The sequence below is a fragment of the Netta rufina genome, assembly GCF_964035555.1.
Source record: "Netta rufina genome assembly, chromosome: 17".
Taxonomy (NCBI): domain Eukaryota; kingdom Metazoa; phylum Chordata; class Aves; order Anseriformes; family Anatidae; genus Netta; species Netta rufina.
In genome coordinates, this window is record NC_140141.1 from 10,993,835 (window position 1) to 11,019,275 (window position 25,441).

Here is a 25,441-nt window from a genome sequence, read left to right on the forward strand (position 1 = left end):
TTTAAAAGATGTGTTTGTTTTTGCTAACTGACACCATGTTCTGCTTGCACTTTTCTATTAAACCCTAAATACTGTAATGGTGTGTTGCAGGCAGAGATTTGTCAAGGCTAATTCTATTACTGGGCAATGTTTGCTTTAAACTTTTATCTATTAAAAATAACAGGCATTTGCAGAAGGGCTTGCAGGAGGAGCAGCAAACCCAGAAGTACCCCATTCACAGACAAACCCTTCTAGCAGGCTGCTCCCCTGCTCGTAAGAAACCTTTCCCACTGAAGCTTTCTGTTCCTCTGGAAAAGAAAACAGGGCTAACTCTTCATGGATGCAGAGGAAGAACACGTCTAAAGCAGACGGAAGTGCAGCCTGAAGGTTAAAACTGTACTCATATAAAGTGATGAAAGTTCACACCTAGATTTCTGCAGTGTCTCACACCTGGATGAGACATAGATCCTTTGGGAGACTTGTGTGGCTTTGCCCTGTGCCTTTCCAGCTCCCTCCATTTAACCCACCCTCCCTGCTAGGTCACCTTTGTCTGCAGGAAGGAGCATGGGGAATTCTGACAGACTTTCTTTGATGTTTTTACTGCATGTAAAAACACTGGAGGATAAAGGGAACCTGTACATTAACAATAATTGTTGCATCTGCACTTGTGCTTCTACCACCTGTGCTGATGGAAGTGCACAGCAATAAAATACTGAGAGACTCCTGCTTCTGGCTGATTCACTTGCTCTGGAGCTTTGCTTGTGCTTTTACCTCCAATTTGCAGCTGCCCAGTGCTGTGGCAGTCACAGCACAGTATGCTTTCTGCTGCCAGAGACACACTGTTGAGCAGTCCAAATAGATTTGTCTGGGTGATCTGGGTTGGGAGCTCTATGGGGTATGCTGGTCAGGTCCTGCTGCACATGGTGCATCACACTTAGGATGCCATGAGCCTTCACAATGCGTCCACCTGAAGATCCTCAGCTTTCCTTGTGTGCAAGATCAGAATGATCAGCCTAAAGGCTTTGGATTTGATTTGTTTATCCACAGCCTGTTTAATGTTTTGAAAGCAATACATCATGGATTAGGGTACTTGCTAATACTCTCTCTGACCCATCAGGGTTTCTGAAATCACTCATCCTATGCCTTTCATTCAACACACAACAATCACACCATTTGCTCTATCAGGACATACACTGATGCTTCTGTTTAAGAGCAGCAACATCGCCTGTGTCCAAAGGACCTGCCTTTGTGAGCATGTCTGCATAGCCAACTACCATAAAGCTGCAAGCTCCTGCAGAGCGCAGACCCAGCTGTACTTGGATGTGCATGCTAAGACAAGACAGCTCTGCAGCTGTGGGTGCTAGCTGTGATCACTACGTCTGTGGTTACAGAACCAACTGTGCACCAAGGCAGCTGAACTGGTGTTAACGTTCAGCAAAAATGCAGCTCTCATGGAGTCCGAAACAGGACAGGACCAGTGATTCTCGTAATGAAAGGAGTCCTCTAAATGGGGAGTCTCAAATTCTGGTTCCTGTTTGCTCATATATTGTTGACTGCTGAATATAAACAGAGTCTCATGGCCAGGTGCTGCAATGTCAGTTTTCATCTGCCCTCTGAACTGTAATGGCCAGTTCAGTGGTTTGCAGCCACCCAGAGTGCTCTGACAGAAGGTGCTGTGTGCAGGGCAAAGAGTTCTGGCACCTTTACTGCTCCTCTGTCCAGTCATCTGCAGCTCTTTAATTTCTGACATGGATGTGTCCCAGAGGAATGTTTTTCCTGAATCAAATGTTGGCTCATCCTACCTTTGCCCCATGAACATCAGTGTAGTTTATAGGACAGTGAAGAATGGAGTTTAGCACAGCAGGCTATTATGTGATGCTGATACTCCTGTGAGTCAAACAGAGAGAAGAGCAGATGGAACAATGGCTCCATATTCAGAATGCAACTGATTTGATCACATTGGTCTTTACGCTGACAGAAAATCATTTCAGGACAATTACAGAAATTGTTTGCATCTTCCGAGTCTCTGGTTGAGAGAGATCTGATCAGTCAGTGTTTCTGGGAACAGGTTTTGGGGTGCCCAGGCTTGGATCAGGATTATATGAGTTTTGCACTTTGTTCTCCCTAAATCTTGTCCCTCTTTTTGTGAACAAGCCGTAGCCATCATTGCTGGGGCAATCAAAGTCATGGGGAGAAGCATCAGTGAAACTGAGCTCCTCTGCCAGGGCTGCTGGGGCTGCTGAGTTTCAGCAGACAGTCACTTTTATCTGCTCAGGCTAATTCAGCATTGTCCCTTTGAAATGTGATCTTGTCACTGAGCTGAACTGTCTGAAGTCTGCTGTGCCAGGTGCACATCTGTGCTCAGATCCACTATTAACAATCATGAAACTGTGGCCTCAGTGAAATGAAGGGCACACTTGTCTCATCTCCTGAAAATGTCGATGAGAAATAAGACAGTGATGACAGAGATGCAGAGTGCAGATTTCAAGCAAGGCTCAGTCCATGAACCTCTCCACGCAGGAGGACAGAAAAATGTGCTACCCTCTGAGACAAAAGTGCTTACCCTGAGACCTGGTCCTGCACTGGTCCCAGTTCTGCATTGGCATGAATTCACAGACTACACCCAGCCTCTTCTTGTGCACCTCTCATCCACCTGTGGGTTACAAAGTGCCCCAGAGCACCTCCATCTGAAAAAGAAATACTTGGGAAAAGAGGAGATCTTTGGTCTGTCTCTACCATTTTATGGGAAAGGACAGAGCCAGATGTTATTACCAAAATGCTGGACAGGTACTGCAACTGTAAGCTGAGAGAACATTAAGACACTCCACTGCAGCATATGGATGCCAGAAAATGCAAAAATGCAGTGTTTTTATGTTGTTGTTTTTGCTATTGTTTGTCAGTTTTTTTTTTTGTTTTGTTTTGTTTTGTTTTTTGTTTTTCCCCCTTTTAATTAGATATTGCTTTGTCATCAGTAGCTGAAACCCTAAAGCTCTCCCTCACTGGGTCTGGGCCATGGGGCTAGAGTGCCCTCCAGCATGTCCTGCAGGAGCCTGCCCAGGCTACTCAGATGTGCTGCAGCTCCCTCCCCACCCCTGAGCCTGAGCTGTCTCCCCTGCAATAAGGATCTGGGCTGGATGCATTGCTGGGCACCAGGCTGGGGGGGGGCACCATCACAGACACCCATTCCTGAGTACAGATTCAGCCTTAACTGCTTGTCAGAGGTCTGCCTCCCATCACTGCTCACATCCTCATGCCGACGCTGCAGGCTCAGCTGCATCCCCGTCCTTGTTCTGGCATTTGCTGAGCAGGCTGACTACAAAATGCCTCTTCTCCGAGAAGCTGAAAGAGAGAGAAAAGTACAGGCAAGAGGAGCAGACTGTGCATGGCAGCAGCCAAGACCTGCCTTCTCCCGTCCCTGCCCCTCGTCCTTCCCCTCCCTGCCTCAGCCCTTCCCCAGCACTCACGGCATCAGACAGCCCACCTGCGAGGGTCAGTGCATGCACCTCAAGGCCTTTCCTCCTCCTGGGCTGGGGCCACAAGGTGGACTCCAGGCTTGATCTGGGCTGTGAGCGGCTTGTGCCCAGACAGCACCACAATGCTGTGACCAGCCAGGTGTGTGGGAGGGAGAATCCCCCACAGCTGGAGCCAGACAGGAGACCTCTGACCCCCACCCGCTCCCTGAACAGCTCCTGCAGCCACGCTTGGTGCCGGCTGGAGACACCTGACTGGGAGAAATCATGACTCTAACAGACCTGGCCAAAACCAGGCTCAAGCAGAATCCAGCGTGCTCTTAGCACAGCTCTTACATACACGGACCCCCATGGAAACTGAGCAGCCCTCATATATCCCACTGCTTGCGTAGAAATATTGCTCATTGGCTGCAGATAAAACATCCAAAAAATGCCTTTAAGAGAATGAGTCTAACAAAGGTTAGCATTGAGAATGAGCTTTGGTACCTGGGGGAAGCTGCAGGCTGCTGCTCTGAAGTGATGGAGCAGGGCTTTAGAAGACAACATCTGCACAGCAGCCACCCTGCTCCTGCCTCAGGCTGTTCAAACTGCCCCTCACAGAGCATCTCCCCACCCTTTTCTGTCCTTGTCGCCAGAGATGTGGCAGTGGCTCCTACGTGGCCCTTCCAGTAGCCACAGGGACTGAAGGACTATCCATAATCCCCATCTTCAGAAAAATACAGATGTAGAACTGACGTTTGTGGAGTCAGTGCTAGACACAGAAAATGACTGTGGGCAGAACCTTCAACTTCCAGCTCTCATGCACTTGCATCCAGCTCAGCCTCTGCTTTCCTTCCAGCTTGCCAGTCATCTTCCCTCTCTGTTATAGATAAAGCTGTGGAAGCTTTAAATATTTTTTATGGATGGCAGAATGTGCATCCATGAGATTTGGTTGAGAAGACTTTTGTGTGGAAAAACTGTAGAAGCTGGTGCGACAGACAGACTGGTATTCTCTCCATCTCAAAAGTAAGCAGTCGACATACGGCTGGGTGGGATTCTGCCCTCTTGAGTCCTGTGCTGCACCCCATGGTCCTCAGGCAGTGCTGTAGACCATGTAGAGAAAGCAGCTGGAGGTCACAGAAATGCTCATTCAGGTTTCTTGGCAGGTTTTGCCAAAAGACCCAGTTTAGGGACAGAAATGGAGTATGTGCAGTTGTTAAAATCATCAGTATACAGGAATGTCCCACGTCTTGTCATGACAATGCCAAGGTCTGCTCTGCGATCAGGGTCCAGGCTTTCCACGCCCCTCGCTGGCTCTCAGCTCCCTGAAGGGACTTGTGCAATTGTCCAGCCCTGCTGGTATCGATGATACATAAGTGACAAAATAAAGTAGAAATTACTAATTTCAAGCTTCACTGGTAGGAAGGAAAAGAAAATCAATGCTTGGCAAATGGAACCAGGAGAAACTTGAAGAAAAGAAATGCTCTCTCCTAGCTTCAGTAGCTTGTCTATGACAAAGGCAGGGGGTGAGGCTGTAAAAAGGGGTCTTGACAGTGTTGCTGTTTCAGCTGCGGCATGTTAAAGCTGGCCTTTTGCATATTAATGGCAAAATAAGCTCCCTGTTTGTTCAAACAGCACTCTCAAGTCCTGTTGACATTGTGTCTGTGCTGTGCCCCTGCAGAGTGGCAGCGTGCTGGGCTGCACGGAGGCCCATGCTGCCCTGGCAGGGCTTGCACCCATTTTGCAGAGCAGGAGCTGGCCTGCAGGAGGGATGCCCAGTGGTGCTGGTGAGGTCCTGTGCCCACCTGCCCCCAAAGCTGTGCACCTCAAGAGACCTCTGTAGCCCACGGGCAGGATGGGTGCAGAAGGCACAGCAAAACTGGGACAGGGGGAGAAAGCAGCCGGGATGCAAAGTGCTTCAGCCAAAGCCAGGGCTCAGTTGTGCACTGCAACATTTGGAGGAGCTCATCAAATTTACAGGCACATTGGCTCCCAGGGTGCTGGGAGCTAAGACACGGAATTTCAGAGTCAATTTTCAAAGGCACAGCTCACATTTAGAGACCCAAATAAGGGGCAGATGCCTGAAAAGGCTTTGGTCTTGCAGCTGTCATTGTAGCACTGTAACGAGATTTTTAAGATTTTTAAAAGGCTACGGGTCCAGGGGTGCTAAGGACACAAAATGCGATCACAGGCTGCAGAAACTCTCCCTGAAAGGAGGTGGAAACGATTAGGAAGTACCCCTATGGTGAGCAGATGAATAACATCTGTTTAACTGCCTGTAAAACAGCCAGGTACAGATAAGTCCTCTCGGCCTCCTGACACAGGCAGAAGCATATTTTCAATTAAACTGAGAGATGGAAAATCCGGTGTTGATGAAAGGCCGTTCACTTTTGCACCATGAGGTGGGATTCAGCTCCACCAGCTAGAGACATCTAAAACACAGACCTCTGCACCTCAACTGGCTATTTGAGGCTTCTCTTTAAGACAGTCAGGAGGGACAGGCATTTTCAAGCAGCAATTTGTCTGACCAAATACAAATATCCATTTGCGGAAGCGATAACTCCACGCCTCACGCTCTGCTGACTATATCTGCTAGATCTCTGCTGATAATAAGACTGACTAGGAAGGCCAGCTCAGGTTAGACACCTTGCCTAGTCACTCGAGTTTTTCTGTGGAATATTAAACTGTGGAATTCATTTCCACAAAAAGGATATGGAAGGCAAAAGATAAAACTATATTCAAACAGAGACTGGAATAAATATGAAAAACAGGAATAGCCACAGTTATTATAGGTGGTGTAAAGAGCATTTTGGAAGAGATATAAAACTGCTTGCCTCTAGTCTTGAATTCATTATAAACTCTTAGGATTATGATTAAGATCATCACATGGGGCACCCTATTTCATATCTACCTGCTGGGTGATCAGAGGTAGGCTACTAATTTGGATGGACTGTGAATCAACTTGAAACTGTCAATATTTTTACCTGCACGTGGTTTCCCAAGGCTTCCTGAAACTCTAACAGCTGGTACTGAATTGCAAGTAGTGTGAAATCAGAAGTTTAATGGAATAGTATAGATTAGACAGGAATACAGCAGAATACAGTAGAATAGGACAGAAGAAGACTAGAAAATTAAAACAAATACACCTGTGAAGGAAACAAAAAGCACATGGAAAAGGATGCTTTGAATACCATCCACGAGTGCATGGCATAGAAAATGCTCAGGCAGGTAGGTGGTTAACTCTCTCGGTCTCACAGTGGTTTTGGCATACAATTAGTTACTGTGGGATCAAATTATAAACCAGACAGTGCAACCCGTCTGCAGTCCAGTGAGCAGCTTTATGAATGGTTCTAATGGACCCAGTGTAACTAGTTAGCATGAAATACACTCCACAGCACACCAAGCTGAGCCTCAGGACTGCTCCTTTCAAAAGGAGAAGCAGCAGCACAGGTGGAACTTGGCTGCCCACCCAAGTAAAACCACCACACACGATCACCCTGCTGTCCCCTAGGACTGCCAGGTCCCTCTCTGCAGAGCTGCTCTCCAGCAGGTCAGCCCGCAGCCTGTACTGGTGCTTGGGGTTATTCCTCCCTAAGTAAGTGCAGAACCCTGCACTTGCCTTTGTTGAACTTCATGAGATTCCTCTTGGCCCATCTCTCCAGCCTGTCAAAGAAGCAAGCTATAAGCATGGCTCAAGACTCATATGCCCAAGACATGATATGAATAGAGAAGAACCCCACTGCTTTGGGGTTGTTTGATAGAAGGCGTGGAGTACGAACCATCATTTTTTCCAGCTAGAACACAGTAAAGGCTGTTATATACCACTGCTCAGCAGAAAATCTGAATGCCACATAAATAAACTTCTTACAAAAGTACGAATTCATAGCCAGCCTTTGCCTGATCCCTGGGGGATGGAGATAAGTGAATGCAGATATAAAGAAGATAGTAATAACCCTCAAGTCTAAGGTCTGACTAAGATTTTTTAACAAGGAGTGCATGAAAACATATGGTGTAGTAGAAAGTTCAGAGGCCATCTGTTTTCACTGACTATGAAAAACTTTATGCTGCAGCAGTAATCAAGATAATGACAGCTCATATAATACTAGAAGTAAAAGAAATATGCAGCTGGTTATAAGTAGGAAAATGTGGTAGTAACTTGTTTTAAGTGTGTCTTGAAATGCAGCCTAAGTTTTCTTGCCAGCCTGACTGGGACCTAACAGCTGAGGGAAAAGCTACAAGTACTTAGCTCTTCTTTAGTTTCAGATGAGAAGAGTTTTATTATCAGGAGCCATAGTTAACAGCTGAAGAAAGGAAATTAGGAGAGTGAATTGGGGATAGCACAGATCCAGCAATGAGGGCCTGGCCAGAACTGGAGAGCAAGCCCATGACAGTAGCTTCCATCCTGTAGGTGCCTGCTGCTAGTTCTTTTGGCCACCACAGACTGCCAGGCACCCGTTTGCATGTTGCAGGGTTACAGCATGCTCATTTATCTCAGGTTGCATCTCAGGGAACCTGAGTCAAAGGCTTTCAAATGTAACTGCAGTCAAAAGGGGGCCCTGAGCTTTGTCTGTGAAGTGCCTGAAAAAAGCCAAAGACTTCACTCCTGGAAGTGTCTTTCCACAGGGCAGGCCAGCTTTTAGCTTTTCCAGTAGTTACTGCATTCATTATTAATATACTTTGCATGCTTTAAAGGGCTCTAAGCACAAGACTGACAAGCAGTAGGGCTTCTCCTGGCTGTTAACAGCCATCTGGGCTGTCTCATTTCTGTGCCAGTATGTTCTGTTTTGAAGACCAGCACTGGTCTCCAAAGCAACCTAGTGCATGGTGTGGAAGATGCCTACCGTGCTGAGGGTGGATCTGTTCTCTCCCAGCTTTTCTTGACAGCAGCTCTTGTAAGATGCTAATACATTGCATTACACATGCACCTTCCTGACAGCTCAGAGCTTAATACCCAGTACAATGCCTACCTTATTGAGCAATAGAGGTACCGCTGTTCTGCCTTTGTACAGGGAGCTGAATATTGCTTTAATGCATTCATATTTAGCTTAGGGTCCCCAGAGGGCTGTTGATTTATCTGTGCTCCTAGGCTTCCTATTTGGCGCTGATATTGTGTGTCAGAGAGCAGAAGGGAAGGATTTGCTGCACCTTATCTCCATTCAGATGATAGTGACGCTCCCTGATAACTCGCTAATCCACAGAGATAAGAACACTGCAAGCAGATTTTGTGGCCCTTAGTATGAAATGTGTGCAGGGATTTATGTTATTCTTGCAAATACTGAAATCATACATTTTGCTGTGTGAGCCACAAACTTCATGTCACTACGACAATTAGCTTCCAGGATCAGGCGTATTTCAAACGGCATTAACTAGATGAGCAGACAATGTGATATAATAAAGAGAAAAATAAGATCAGATGAGCAAGACACTTAATGTAACATCACTTCTACCACTACACACTATTACCAGAGAAGCAGAATTAGAAGATAAATTTTCCTGCTTTTTTTTTTTTTTCCCCCCTTAATAGATTTGTTATTTTGTTTGGAATTTGGTGGTAGTGGTGGAGAGTATGGAGGGGAGAAGGAAGAGGAAAAACCTCTAGATTCTCGGGGAATAAATATGTGCCACAGACATTTAAAACTCACCGAGAAGTGACAGCTCTGGACATAGGGGTTTCATCCTCCAAAGGCTTTCATGGCTGCAGTAATCATCAGGGCTGAACAATGTTTGGGTAGAAAAAGCCAAAGCTGGGCCTTGTGCATAACCTCCGCTCTGCCCCCACACCCAGGCATCGTCCATCTCATTAATGCTCAGTGTCACAACCTTACAGGGGATCTTGCATCTTATCTACTATAGCCATATCCATGTTCTGGTTACATTTATATAGTTGTTTGTTTGTTTGTTTTTATGCTGGTTTCTTGGTTGTGGTGGCCTGGGCTGTCTTTACAGACTTGGATTCTTGCTGTGCTACAGTTCTGTATTTCAGTTCCCATGAGTTATTCACTGGGACACCTTGTTTTTGTGTCTGACAGGCACACCTCAGAGCTGGCTCTTTCCCAGAGAACTGTCAGATCATAGCTGTGAAGTTTCAGAAAGTGTGAGCAGGTCTTCCTGCACTTGGATGTACAAATCTGTGAAGCAGAAGGACCCAGTAGTAGCTTCTAGATAGTGAAAAGTAGTCTGAAAATACAGATGGACCTGTAAAGCCAAAATATGTGAAGAAAGAGAGCTGCAGCAGAGTGGTACAAAACCAGGGAACATGTTCTAGTGAGTAGAAAATTGATCCTACATGGTTCTCTCACAAATGCTGAGTTTAGCTCTGCTGTGAATAAGTGGTTTAAAAGCTGAAGCAGGTGGGTTTTGGTAGTCCTCCTCCACCTCCCATGCTCACACAGATGTCAGAGGTCTTACAGCCTGAGTGGAAGGTGAAGCATGTCCCTGTGGACTCAAAAGCCAGGATCTTCATCTGTCCATGACATCTGAAAAGGCATGGGAACACCCTTATTGCAGCTAAGCCCACCTAGCACCTGCAGAAAGTTTCAGGGTTTGTGCAGTAGCTGAGATGCAGAACAACAGTGTTTAACTCTTCTTTCTCCTTCTAGGCCTCCAAGTGACTTTTCACTACCTGCAATAAGGTTTAAGTATAAAACAAGAAAGGCAAATGTCTCAAAGGCCTCCCCAGCCTACACCTGTAGGCAGACACAGCATCACAAGGCTGCTCGACCTAATGGGCAAAATCCAAGGAGACCAGTGGCAGAGCTACACATTACTTTGAGAAACCAGGTAGGAGTTCTTTATGGCAGCAGTTCTCCTACAGAGTTACTCTGCACTCCAGTGCTGATGTGGCTGTGCTCCCAGTTATGTTGTCAGAGCTCAGAAACACTATCTTCCTCCAAAGGTTTCACTACTTCATTTACGAGAAAAGGGGCAAAACCTTTTAAAATGTTCCCAAAAGCCCCTTGGGTTTTTCATTCACTGAAAAAAAAAATTGCTGGATTGATTCCATTTTGCATTCTAGAAACTCTGTCCAGGGATGTTTGAAAGGATGCCTCGAAGCAGAGATCCCCGTGTAATCAGAAATGTCGTGACGCCTAGCTAAAATAGAAAGGGAGAGACAAATGGCATTAAAAGCAGGAGTCCAATAAGAGGATAGAGAGCTTTGAGAATTAGTTATTTGACTCTTTTTGACCTAAATCTCTAGTTTAATAAAGCAAAATCTTTCCACGTGGTGCTTTTTAAAGCCCTTGAACAGAAGGTTTTTGCAGCTTGCCCAGGGGACTCAGCAGAGGATAGAGCTTACCAAGCCTGTCAGCCAGCAAAAGGAAGGGTGGTCGAACCACTGCCTAATCCTGCTCACCCTATTCTGCACCTCACTCTGCACGCTCTGCTCAGCATGGAGTAATGATCTTTCTATTGCTGTAACCTTCACATTAACATGCATAGGGGAACGGGTGGAAGCTGCAAGGCTAAGACCAAGCGCTGATTTTCCTGCAGGGATGAAGCAGGGCAGCGCTTCCAGCGCTTTGTGGGAAGGTGACTAGAAGAAAGGGGATGTCAGGGTGGGTGGTTTCAGCATAACACCGTCCCGCAGCCTGCCTCACCCTCCTCATGTGCTAGTCTGCAATTGTCTAAATGATGGGAACGTGATTGCCTTGATGCAATTGCCTAACCGTGGTCCCCCCTGCTGGGAAGCGGTGTAGAAGCAGAGGACTGCAGGTCTCCTGCCCATGGTTTGCAGCCACTCCGTGGAGCCAGAGCCAGGGGCTGTGGGGAATGGCAGGCGGTGATGAGCCTGGCATTGCAGCTGAGAAAGCACAAGGGAGTGGGAAATAAAGTCAGTGGGTATGTCTGGCATTACAGATCTCATGCTAGTAGTTATGCTGGAAGGAGACCCTGCCAGAGGCTTATGGCATTTAACCTCCTAGGACCGTGTCCCTAACCAGGCGTCTCTGCTGTGCTTCCCTCCCTGGCAGAGAATGAGTTCACCTGAGCATCCTCTGCTTGAAAAAAGGCCATCTTCCCTGGAAATAAAGAGACTGTTCACTGCTCTGAGCTAATCCAAATCCTCTCAGGCAGGCCCTTGCAGTAGGGAAGATTTCTGTGCTCCAGGATCTTCAGGATCTGCTCATCCCAGATGAGGGCTGACAGTGATAAAGAACACATGCTGTTTGTCAAAGCCTGGGCATATTCCTCCTCCAGTGCTTTGCTGAAGCTCTCTGACTGCAGAAATGAGCTTATCTATCAGTGTTTTCACTTTCCCACCACTCAACTCTGGAGTCCTGCTTCACTGAAAGATCCCGCAGGGATTCCAGAGGGATCAGGGTTTTCATTCCAGTCTCTCATGAACTCTCTGGAAATCAAGATGACGCCATCATTTCCAGCAATGAAGAAACTGTGGTTGTCAGTTTAAAGACCATGTAAAAAGCTGGTCCAATTCCAGCCAGCCACGTGCTACTTAATGCACCTATGCCACTGCCGTGCATGCTACTGCAGTGCCTTGAACTTCAGATATGTAAATGCAGTGCTACAATGGCACTGGATTCTTGTACAAATTGGCCATTCCCTCTAAAAAACACCCCAAGTCTGCCCAGAATGGGACAGTCTCCAGGAAAAGTGTAGACTGGACAATTGGATCAGATTTGGCAATGTGAAGCAAGAAATCATTCCTGTCAAATACAGACCAGCACACAGCCTGGAAGGGAGACTACAGGGACCCAGGAATCCCTGCCATATGTGTCTGCAGCTCCCAGCCCCACCCCTTTCCATCTAACCACAGCCAAAGTCAACCCCCTGCAAATGACAGTACTTGTGAGATTTCTGGCCAAGCTTCCTACAACCAATAAATGCTCAGAAACCTCCCAACCTGATGATTGTTAAACGTCCCTGAGCCCTTCAGGCCGCCAGCAGCTGCAGTGTCTCCCAGGGCTACCCTCTGACACGCATACTGAAGGGTAAGCTGGGCTGCTCCAGGCTTTGACGGGTTCTGGCAGCTTTGATTTACTTCATGTTCAGGGTGAAAGGAGGGGTAGTTTTAGCCTTATAAATAAAGAGAAAATCCCAAATCTGTTGAATTAAAGACTAAGCACCAGCTCCTATAATCACTTTGCAGAGTCCCTGGGATCTTCTCTCATTTATAGAGTGATTTTATTTCACTTGAATGTACTGCACAAGCCTGATTTCAATTAATCCTTCTCTGCCCAAGTCCTTTAGGCATATGGCCTGAGAGGTTCCTGGCATGGAGCGAGTAACTCTGAGACCTCCTAATCCAACATCTGCCAGCTGATAAATCCCCATGCTCTTTTGAGCGGCCCAGTAATAACTTTAATCACCCCAAACTGTTCCAGCTTGCTTCTGTGATGCTTCCAGTACAGAAGGGTGATTTAACATCTGATGCTGCAGTGGCAGGCAGTCCTCCCGCTGTCCTCTCACAGCCACTGCCACTGATGGTCCTTGGAGGACCATCACTGGCCAGGACCTTGGAGCATGGGTTCCTCAGAAGAAAAGTGCCTGGTGCGCTGCACTGCCCTGCTGAGTGAGCAGACTAGAGCAGCTCAATGACTTTGCAGGATGCAAAGAAGCAGCTGTGCTCAGTAAGGAACAGCAGAACACCTCGGGCTACAAAAAGCCTGTGGAGCCCAGGAGGGGAATGATGAAGTCCAAAAATGCGAGATGCCATCATGGGCTTCAGCTCATCTGTGCAGGATTTCCCAGCTTCAGGATTTCCAAGCCATAACATGTTCGAAAAGAGCCTACAACTTAGTGCCTGAAGAACAGTGGCCATTACAAGGTCAGCATCCAGTCTGAAGGAACATATAACACTGAAAGTCTAGAGCTCTGCATCCTGAAATGTAATGGTTAGGGGCTTTCAACCTCAGGAGGTGGACAGAGAGAACATCATGCAATAAGGTAGCACTACAGGATTCAATGGACAATAGACAATATGGTTTCACAAAATATTTAAAGTTGGAATTTACTTGGGGGGTGGTGGGAGCTTGTTTCTGGCTTGTGCTGTGCAGAGCATTCAACCAAAAGATTATAATGCTCCCTTCTTTTTCTGTAAGTATCAGCATTGCACTTGTTTCAGGCTGTATAGTCTTGTTTGCCTGTTTACCAGGTGCAGATGAAACTTCCCTACTGGCTGATAAATAGGGGAATTTACTCTCCTCTTCTGTTTGTTCAGTAGCAGAGTTGCCTCGGGAAGCAGAGGAATGGAAAATATTTATCCATGAATGACCTCAGCAAGGCAACATTCCCAGGAGACACTGTCCCTGAGATGGGGAGAGAGTTTCATGAGTATGAAATCCTGGAGGAGCTGGGGCAGGCTTGCCCTCAGAGCAGGGAAGAACACAGTGCTGGTGACTACGTGTTAAGGTCAGGATGAGCAGAGCATTCTGCAGCATGCCTGTTTTCTGAGTGCAGCACAGCGGAAGGGTTGGAAGATCCTGAAGATCCTGACATTCTCCAGCTTCCGTTTTTTATGAGAATTTTGTTTAAATGCTATAAAATCACATGCACCACCCAGGATCCATACAGGAGGGTTTGGAGGACAAAAGGAGTTTATCTTGCCTGGGTTCCGTCTGAAATGCATCTTGCCCAGTGAGGAAGCTGCAATTTCCAGTGAATACATTAGTTCATTGAGTTTCTTTGACAGTGAATGACATTTCCTTATCTCACCTGTCATTGCACAGCATCACAGAATAATACACCAGCAATGTTCAACAAGGACTGTGTGCACTTCTACTCTGACTTGGTGCTTACACCACAGCCCAGTGGCAGGGGTGCATGTGACTAAATCTATTCTGTCACTGGTTTTCAGTTCTGATGTCTCTCTTTCTATCAGTGTTTCCAGAGGCTTGGTGGATGAGGGCTTGGTAGAGTTAATTTGTAAAAATGATAAGCAGGCTTCTTCAGCCCCTGAAGTTACAGAGAATTTCCGAGGAGGTTCCGACTCACGCTATTGGAAGCCTCTTTGTCTCCCCGCCTGGCAGGTCAGATTAATAATGTAGCTTCCTATTGCCTAATGTCAGCGATGCTGTCTCAGCAGTGCACAGCCCACCAGATGCTGGGAAGTCACATGCCTGAAGGGGAAATGCTGGAGTGGACACAGATAGTCCCACTGAGGCCCCGTCTCCAGCAGCTCGATTTGATTAAACAAGTAAATCAAAAGGCTGCAGGAGATCAATGTTCCTGACAGATGGAGGCCTTTCAGAAGTGGCACTTGCTCTGAACACGATCCATCATTGCTGTGGGAAGGGACCCCAGAGATGCCATGGGATCTGGCTGCCCTCTTGTGCAGAGGCAGAGCTCTGTGCAAGCGAGAGCCTGTCTGGCAAAAGGCAGCAGGTCCAGCACAGTGGTGAGGAGCTAAAGGTCTGCCTCTGGCTCTTCTGGCACTCCTGATTCCCCTCAGGCTTCTTTCCCCAGTGCTAGGTTGTGGCCAGACGTGGTCCCTCACTGTTTTGTTCAACACAGCATGTTTCCCTGGATGCAACAGGGTGTTCATATTAGAAGTGTGGCAGGGAGGATGAAAAATGAGGAAGTGGGGCTCAAATGGCTTAAATCAAGGGCTGGGTGTTAGCAACCACGTTGGGAGCAGGGCTCTTCTGTGGTCCTCTGCTCTGCCCTGCCCAGAAGCTGTTGCCCAGCAGGGAGGTTCACGCTCCCAGGTCTGGTGCATACACACATGAGCAGCAGCTGCCCTATCCAAAGGCCTCACTCTAACAGATCCTCCACCTTTGTGTGAGCAGAATCCACCAGCAAACCCCTTGGGTGGTTTCTCTCTGCTGGTGAGGTCTGGACAAGGCAGTGCTTCAGCAAGCACAGGGTCAGGAAGGAGAGCTGGGACAGTGGGAGACTGCATGGGGAAGGTGAGCTGCATGGCAGGATCCTATGCCAGACCAGGGCTGGGAGAATGGTCATGTCCAAGGGGACAGATGCTGTCAGCTCTTGGGCAGAATGGGAAAGTTCTCTATTTTTGAGGCAGCTTTTGGTGGGGCTGTAGCAAAATCTCTTTCCAATCTGAAGACGGTGTCATATTTTCTGGCTACTAGGGCTGTTCTTCAGGTGTGATGTTTCCAGCCACTAATATATCAAAGTTCACTTGTCTTCTGCTAAAATAAAGTATTTGCCTATAGGGCTATTCTTCTTGCCCTTGAACAGTCATACAAAAAGTCTGTATAGACCGGCAAAAGTTCAGTATAGACTGGCAAAGATACTGGGTAGGGGTTGGGGACCAACTGTGATCTGGTAAGCAAATTTCAGTGGTTACTGAAAAAAATCTGGTTGCTTACTGTGCTCTCAAACATCCATCTTTTGGTATGTCTCCCCAGACCCTCTAAGCTACTGCCATGATTATTTTGGATCCACTGTGGGTGTTGGCTAATTCAATTACTGTTGGTTTCTGGAAAGATGCTGAGAAGGAAGGAAGGTACAGATATGACCTGTAGATTGAGCAAGACCAGTTTACTTTGTGCAGGAGCCCTTAGAGTGCTTATACAGTACATTTCCATAAGTAGCAGAAGGCTTGCCAGATTTTCTTGAGGGTAATTTTAAAAGTTCCAAAGATATTGTTCTAAATATGATTCGTTTGTTGGTTGGGTCATCCTGTGGGATGCTCAGTGAAAGAGAGGCAAGAAGCTTGACATTGAAAGATTTAAGAGTTTGTGATAGGAATCCAGGTCAAACAGAGCTTTCAGGTGGAAAAAAAAAAACACCTCTGTTTGCTTACCTCCAGGCCTGCCTTCACTCCAACAACCTTTTAAATTTCATGGACTGCAAACAAACTCCACATGGTATTGTATAGTATCAGGAAAAGCCTTTTCCCTTCCATCATACCCCAGGCTTGGCTGTGTATCTGCTGCCTGGTCTCAGGACTCATTTTGCCTGGCAGGACCAGCTGATCTTTCTTCTTCTTCCATGTATCAGTCCAAACCTTTCTGAACATGGTATTTTCCAGCTCTGAAAACAGTCTGTGGCAAATTCCACAGACAATTTACATGCTCTATGGATAGACTGTTTTTTTTTTTTTTTTTTTTTTTTTTTTTTTTTTTTTTTTTTTCCCCTGCTTGTTTTGAGCCTGCCATCTGACAGATGCAGAATGCTTCCTGGAAGAAATGGCAAACAATTGTCACCTCTTTTGCAAGCTGGAGATTCATGGTCTGTTTATCTATTTCTCACACAGATGTCATTTCATACCTTTCATCATCTCTGTTGCCCTTTTCTATGTTTTCTTCCCAGTTGTACAAGTCTTTCTGAGATGGGGAGATCAGGATTGCAGAAAATATTCAAGAAGTGAATACACCATGGATTTCCACAGTAGCATGAGGTTGTTCTCAGTATGGTTTTCCACTCATTTCTGACTTAGCAAGATTTACTTTTTTGATTACTGACAGGGGAAAAATCCCTATCTTTAATCTATCTCTCACTGGATTCTTCTTTTGAAGCATTCTTCAGTGACTGTCAGGAGGAAGAAACCCTACCCTGGGAGTCCAGCTCTTCTAGTCTGCTCAGGGCAATGCAGAGATTAGCCAAGGGTACTGTATCAGTTTATTATTTGTGCCATGTTGACTGGAGGAAGATTCACACGATGATTTATAAGATATATACCTAAAATACTAAGGTCTAGCAAACACAAGGCTGTTGAATATGCGCTACTAAACTGCATCCTCTTATTATCCTACGTATTTAAAGCAGCATGGTCATGATATTAGTTTCCTGTCCTACTGTTTTCCCTGCAGAGACCCACATGAGTTAATATGAGGAATCTTTGCAATTATCATAGTGTAATTATCTGTAGCAAAGATACACTTTGAGATGGAGGAGAGATGACTAGTTAATGCTACAAATCTATAGTAATTAGAATTAAATTCAGAGAGTATTGGATTCCCCTCAGTGACCAGCTCATTAATCTCCTGAGTCATTTAAAATATTTTTTATTATTAACATTCTTTTGTGAGTTTTTTTTTTTTTTTAAATTTCAAACAGAAATTTTATTTTCTTTCCTTCCTGCACTGAAGTGTTTATGGGCCTCAACCACCACAACTAGCAGTTTCAAATTTGCATTTTTAATCGAAGTGCTTTTTTGATTTTATTTTACTGGTTATCTAGGACCATTTTCGCCTTGCCTATTAACATCATCTGATGGCCTGACCAGTTTCTGTCATACAGTGGAGTCTGTTTTGACCTTATGCTGTTGTCTGACAGTGACCAAATACAGATCGAAGGCTTGAGCCATACACATGAATTTGGGGAAATCTTGATACAGACCTCAGTCTTTAAATAAAGAATTGTTTGTACTGAGGATGTATATCCAAGAAACTGAATGATGTAGTTACTGGTTAGAATCTAGAAGCAGCCTCGAAATGCAGCCTGTTGTAAACAGTGTAGGTACAATTTGAGAAAGGAACCAATACTTCAAAGATTTTTTTTTTCTTTCTGCTAGAATAAATCTCAATAATGCACTTCCATTTGCAGTAAGGAAGCAGTATTTTAAACTAAGTGAGGCATCCTCTGGAACATTTAGGTTTTTTTGGGTAGATTATCTTGATGAATTTACTTGTGGGTTCATGCATCTCAATAGCACCCACAGAAAGCATCAGCCTTTGTGAAATTGCATTAAATTAGCAGTTAAGTGTTTGGAGACTTAGTTTCTTAATATTGTTTAGCCAACCATATCATGCAGATTGTGAAAAGTGCTTTAATCTGCAACATACAGGACTTCCCGAGGGATTAGCCGCAGCCCTGATATGTTAATACGGCAAAAATGGATGATCCAATTAAGCTCTGCTAAACCATGGCAGAATGTAAGGTCCATATGTTGGCTTATCCTTATGGTTTGTGTATTAGTTGGAAATTGCTAGGCAGCCTGTACTGGTCACTGGATTCTGAGGCTTCATCAGGGTTAGCAGAGAAAGCGAAAGCTCTTTGCCTTTCTGAGGAGGGCTTTCCCCCTTCCCTTTACAGTGTATGCTCTCTCACAGGGCAGTTTTCCAAGAACAAAAACATCTGCATGTGACCAGCCCATTTTTTGCTATAGCCCAGGGAGGCAAAAGCTTTCCCTGTATGCTTCTGGGCCCTAACACCATTCCCAAAGGGCAGCTAAGTATGAAGAATTATTTTCATCAGCAGGTAGAAAGGTGCCTTGATAACTTCAGTATGACTATATCCATACACTCACCTAGGCTTAGTGCAAAGGACTGACCTGCTGGGAGACAGGAAATATAGTTAACAGGTCTGCAGTGGGTCCCTGACCTGTCATGCATTTGTATCTCCACTTAAGCCCATGGGAAATACGGTTCTGTAAGCTGCTTGATAAGTTTTTTTTTTTTCTTTTTTTCCCCTCGGTGTGCTTTGTGCTGCCTTGTCATCTCCACACAGACCAGACTCCATCAGGAAACGCTTTGCAAATGAGTTCCCTGCCCACCTTCAGCATTGTTTCTGTGTTGCTTATGTGGGAGATGTAATATCTGGGCTCCAGGAGCAACTGGAGTTGAATAAACTGTTTTGGGTTGAGGTGGGAAAAGCGGTCCTCCAAGAAGCTTCTAGGGCAGTCCTGTTCTCTGCCACAAGACATGCCCTGCTGTCCACCTTTGCAGACTCTTGTTGTTGAAGAGATTTCCTGCTGGGTGACTGTTCACAGCAGCTCCTCCAAATTGTTAGCTCTTCTGAAGAGAGAGGAGGTGACAGAAGCCACAAATGATTAGGACTTCCCACTACAAAAACTATAGTAATAATACTGCAAGAGTATATCCCTGAATTAAATTTTTAGGTTTCTGCCTCTGTACTTTGACTCTGAATATGAAAGGCAGTCACCAGTCTGGTGATCACCTTAATTATGTGCGTTACTGCACAAAACATACGGCTCTACATTGCATGACTTCCTTATAACATTATATTTTGTCCTAATGGTTTTCTGTATTACTACTTTTCAGTCTGACATGTACTGTCATAACTAGGAACTATACGTGTAACTGGTTACCTGTGTACCCTGAGAACCACATGACAACCAAAATGAGTAAGTGATTGGAGAAACTATTATATGAGAAGAGATGAGAAGTGTATGGCTTGTTTGGTATGACTCAGTGAAAGCTGAGGGAAGATATGATTGCTGGCTATAGAGTTGTCAGCAAATAAACATCCAGACTCAGAAGCTAAACAAGTTTCTATTGAAACAAGAACTAATAGATGAAAACTAACTTTGAGCAAGTGTAGGCGAGAAAGCAGAAGATGACTGGTGCTTTGGAATAATCTCCTAATCAGAACAACTGGAAGAAAAAAACCCAAATGTGTTCTAACGTAGCTTAAAAACTTTTAAGGATTATACAATGTACTACTTAGTAGCAGTAGCCTAGCCTTTACCATGTGCAGATCCCTTGCACCACTATTTCAGGGCTAAGGCCTGTGTTTTTAAGCACAGATTTTTTTTTCCCCCTCAAACTATGTTCTCTGGTTTAGTATCAAATCAATAAATATAGGCTAATTCACACTGTATTGCTGGTGGATTTCTTGATAAGCAAGTCACACATGCAGGTTGAACTTCTCAGGTTGCCCAGAGAAGCTGTGGATGCCCCATCCCTGCAAGTGTGTTAAGACCACCAGTTCCCCTCCAATCTGTAGCATTCTGAGTCTATGACCAGAACTTGTAGAAGCCATCCTTTTCTTTCTTCCCTCAGAGTTGCATTCCTAGCACTGCTGGCTGGCAATGACCATTCACTGTGTGAGGCCACTACACCAGAGGAGAGTTTGCTGCTACTATTTGTGATGCTGGGTCAGGTAAACACACAACATCGCCAAAATGATGTCTATTTGATGCTCCACTGTTGCATGATGCATGCAGTGCGACAGTTGTCACAAGTGTGCTACCCATCTGCCTGTGGGAAGACAAGGTTGTCTTGTTTAGAATTCCAGGACTCCTCTGCACTGGTCTGTCTCATGCCATTGAGACTGTGCTGCTGCTATTTTGTGATATATATATATTTAAGGACACCTCTGTTACTCTTAAATTGTGAGTTAAGAACAGAAGACAGTAGTTACACAAATAGTTACTAATTTCCTATGGTACAGAGAATACCATACGACACCTTCTAGTGCAGAGAAATAGTTCAGGTTTTTCCCTTTTGAAGGTATAGATACACGCTGCCATTTCTTGGGGCACTTCTGAATACTTCTGATTTGTTCAGTTCTCTTTTTGATTGTATTACAGTATCCCTTCCCCCATATTTCTAGCTGTTATTCTCTCTTATTGATTATTTATTTTTCAGACTGGGACAATATTAGTGTACTGTACCTTTTAATTACCTTTCAAAAACTTTGCGTTTGGGGTTGTTCAACTGGCTTGAATAAAAATATATTGCTTTGCCAGTTAGGATTAAGAAAGGATACTTTTCTTGCCTCTTTCTTGTCCTTGGCATTCCCAGCTAAGAGTAAAGTTCATACTGGAAAACATGATATTATCTTTCTTTCCTAACAGTTTAAGGAATTTTGCATTTAGAGAGGTTCAGGAGTTCACCAAGCAACATGATGGCTCTCTGCTTATTATGGAATACTCTGGTTAGTTATACAAATTGAAAAAAAGTTTAAAGTGTTATAGACACCTGCTTTCCTTATCAATTTATTCATGTTCATGTGCTTAAATTAAAAGGCTGAAATATTTATATGTTTGAATTGTAAGCTCTTTGCTAATGTGCCAGCTTCTACCAAAGATGGAATGATGTTCTGAGGACATTTAAAAATAGCAACCAGTAAGGGCCGGGGCCATTTTCTTGATACACCAAAGTTCATCATTTACACTCAGCACTGCAGAGCCGGCTGATGATCATTATTGGATTTCAAGTGCAATTTTGGTGATAGCTTTGTGCTCCTGGGAGGTAAGACATTTCAAAGGAAGAAAAGGATCTCTCCCATTCTCAGTAAGGGTTATAGTCCTTGGGCACAAGGCAGATACCATGCTTGTGAATCTCTCCTTATATTTTCCTTGCTTTTTTTACAAGTGCACAAAATAAAACATTTCATTTGGGAATGCATGAAATATTTCATGCTGAATGGAACACTGTTTTTTTGTTTTGTTTTGTTTTGTTTTAGCAAGATAAATAACATTCCAGTGTGATCCAAGTAAAACCTTTTTTCCACTTGATTTTTCAATTTCATTGTCAAACTGAAAAATCAGCTGTTCTCCAAGACCAATAACAGGCAGCTCTGTTCTCCCATATGGAACAGCAATGTCCTGATGCTGAACAAAAGAATATTTCCTGACAGCATCATTTGTTGTAAGTCTTAAAAGATACTCTGATCACAAAGAAGAAAGTGGAGCAGAGACTCCAGGCTTTCCTCACCAGTAGTGCAGCTGACCAATTTCAAGAGGCAGCAGCAGGAAACCGTCTCCTTTTCCTGCATCAGGAACTTCAAAACATCCCAAAGAGAAATGATTTTATTCCTTTTTCTGACTCACAGGCTCTTAAAACAAGTGATTTGCACCTTCAACAATCCTGAAGGAAGTATTTTCAAGATGAAGAGTGGAAACAAGCATTCACTGAACCACTGTGGATGTCATGTGGGCCATCAGAGAAGTCTGGTCCCACCTAGCAGAGACTCCTAGGGAGAAAAAAGACTAGCACAGAAGGAAACTAACTGCTTCAGCTCAGAACCATCTGGGGTATGGTTCCCAAGCCCTTTGGTGCAAGAAGAAGTGTCTGGCCCTGGATATTAGTAGCTAGTTTGGCAAACTCCAGAGGAACCAGCTGAGATCATGTTGCCTCTGCCTGTGCTACCCTGCACTCTGAACTTGAAGGTATGGTGGCATGGCAATGCCAGCTGAGGTATGCAAAACTGCAATCTTCAATTAACATAGCTTCGATACAGCCACTCCAGCAAAAACAAACCAGAAGGGTTTATTCTGTTCCAGGGAAACCATGACTGGAAGAGTGATTCCATCTTGTGCAGCTATTTTAAATACTGTTTTAAAAAACAGTATTTAAAAAAACAGAAAACCAGGGCCATAGTAGAAATCAACAGTTCTAGTGGAAGGTAGTATCTTTATAATCAAATCTGGATCATGGCTCTAGAAAATCAAAACAAAAACAAACAAACAAAACAGTTTACATGAGCTTTTTGTTCCTTTGTAAAATGGAAACCACTTAGAACAGAAGGGATTCAGGTGTTCCTCCAAACCAGCTCCCTGACAAAGGCAGGAGCAACTGGTGTGACTCCTGTTATTTCTACCCACCCTGATCTTGAGATTCCATGGAAAAGAAGGACGTGCACTTTCTCTAGGAAAACCTACTTCATTACTTTATGAGCTTCCCTGCTAGACAGATCTCTCTATTGTTCTGTGCTGCATTTTCAGCCCACACTGAACAAGGACAAAAATATTCCTACCTTTCGTTTAACTGTCCTCTGTATATTTGAAGACAACTACCACGTCTGCTCTCAGTTATCTGTTCTCTAGACTAAAAGGACCCCAGTTCATCTAGCCTTTCATAAAATCATGGAGAAACACCGGTTTAGGCAAGGTGACTCAGGACATCTCCCACACAGGTCATGTCTCCAGACTTCCAGCCTTTTATTTCTTGCTTCTGGACCGCTTCCAATAGCTCCACATTGTTCTTGGAACAATGCTCACAAGAGAAGTTCTCAAAAGAGTCAACTATTGCAGCTGAGACATTATAGAAAGCAAGTGGTCTACAGCACAGATTGCATGTGTATTATATGTTATATTTATCCTTCCGTAGAACTCAGATATGTCATAGGATAACTGTCTTGGTCATGACGTTACAAGCTCAGTCCCTGTTATAAATGGCTCAGGATTCAAATTAGGATTAAATAAAAAAATAGGATTTATTAAAAGAATATAAAGGAATAGAGGTAAGCAAACAGCGCTGGGTGCACCGTAAGTCTCCGCTCCACCAGGACGCACACCAGTTACATCAAGCAGCTGATTTTTATGCTCCTAGACTAATACATATTAATTACTACTTCTAAAAAAAATAGATTATTAAAATTAGCTTCCGGGGTGCAGTCCCTCCTACTGGAGCATGCGCAGTCTCCTCTGGGGTCTCTTCTGGGGGTCTCTAGGGGTCTTTCATGCTGAAGGCTCGTAGTCTTCCTCTCCCCCTTTGTACTTACTGGGCACCATACCAAGTTTATAGAACATCCTCTTCAAGTCTTGTCTCCCAGCCGTCCTTCAGCTTCTTTCTCCTTCCTCTTTATCTCTCGGCCCCCAATAACCAGATACCAAAGATCCACATAGTATCCCATAACAGTCACTAGTTGTTATCAGTTGTTCTGAAACTCCCAGACACACGAGTAATTAAAACATTCTTCCCCAGCCATTCACAGACACATCTATAGCAGTGTTAGAAATAGAAGTCCGGAATAACAAAAGCAAACAGGTTCATAAATTTAAGAAGTGATAAATTGACTAGAATGAGGGGGAGACTGGGACACACTGCATCTGTGGTTCAAGAATTAAATTGCCAGTGCAGGGCCCAGAGGCAGACAGGATTCAAACAGAATTGTTCTTTATGGACACTAATTGTTAAAACATCCCTCACAGTCCCTACCTTTCAGTTCTTTTGCTTCTCTGTCTCCAGATCTGTTCCCCTAGTGTTTCTTTGTTTGGCAATTAGTGTTTTTTTGTTTGTTTGTTTGTTTTTGTTTTTTTTTCTTCTCAACTTTATAATTGTGCATTTGTCCTTTCTGAAATGCATAATGTTCCCTCTCCCCCCCCACCCACTGGTCCAACTTGTCAAGAACATTCTGAATTCCAATCCTTTCTACTAAAATGCTTCCAGCCCCTTTCATCTTAAGGTCATGTGCTAACATAACAACCACACGGTTCATTCCTTCATTTAAGATAGTGAAAAAAAAATACTATCTGACCTGGGTCAGGTGTCCACAAATTCCCATCTGACTCAATGTTTCAGTTTAATAGTGAATTGTTGATAACTGCTCCCCAAGTGCAGCTTTTAAACTTCTCAGGAGAGCTTTCATACAGATGATGTTTGTTCAACTTTCTGATGAGAATATCACATGAGCCTGTGGCAGAAGTCTTTCTAAAATCAAGATACATGATTTCGACCACATCTTCCTTCTCTACAGAGCCCATTACTCTGTTGTAGATGGAAATTGCATTAGTTTGACATAATTTTTTCTTTACAAATCTGTCAGCTGTTGTTATCGCCTAGCTGTCTTCTGGGAGTTAAAAACAAATATGATTTTGTATTTCGATCTGCATTTCTCTAGGAGCTGTTAAGTCTATAATTCTGATTCATCTTTATTTTATGTGTAAAGAGATCCCAGTCTGCCATTTTTCGTCCTTTTGAAAACTACTCCATCTTACTTTCAAAGAAAACCACAAAACTGTGTTGAGATTACAGGCTTCTGAGAACTGGCTGAAACAGAGTAATTATTTCTTAGGTCACAATGATTTGAAAGAATTTATGAACAATCTCATAACTTGGTTAGACGATGAACTTTACTTCAAGTAATTAATCCCGTTTGTTAATAGCTTTCCCTCCCTATTGACTACTAACTGGTGCTTTCATAGGTCTGTCTCTTATTTCTGAAGTGTCTGCAGTACGTTTCCATCTGACTTCTTATCTTTCTTACTACTAGTATTTCATTTGGGTCTTGATCTTCCTGATTTTTTCTCTGGTAATCTAGGTTATTCTATGAAGCTCTCCTTAGCAAGATGACCTACTTTTCCCTTTTTTATCTTGGTTTTGCTGCTACTGATTTAACTGAATTCTTCATTCCTGGTTCTCATTTCACATTTTCTTTATAGGGATTAGTAGCACTTACACCCTTGCTATCAGTTGACATAGAAAGCTATAAGTCCTCCTGAATATCCTATTCTGTTCACGTCTATGTTCTGTTCAACACAGTTTTTTTCTCTCTGGATCCTAAATTCGGATATCACTATGTAACGCAAAAGAGAATTTGGGCTTCTTTGGCAGACGGTACATGCCCGGGAGCTACCATGGACTCCACCAGATTAGACGTAGGAAAACATTTTGCCTCCC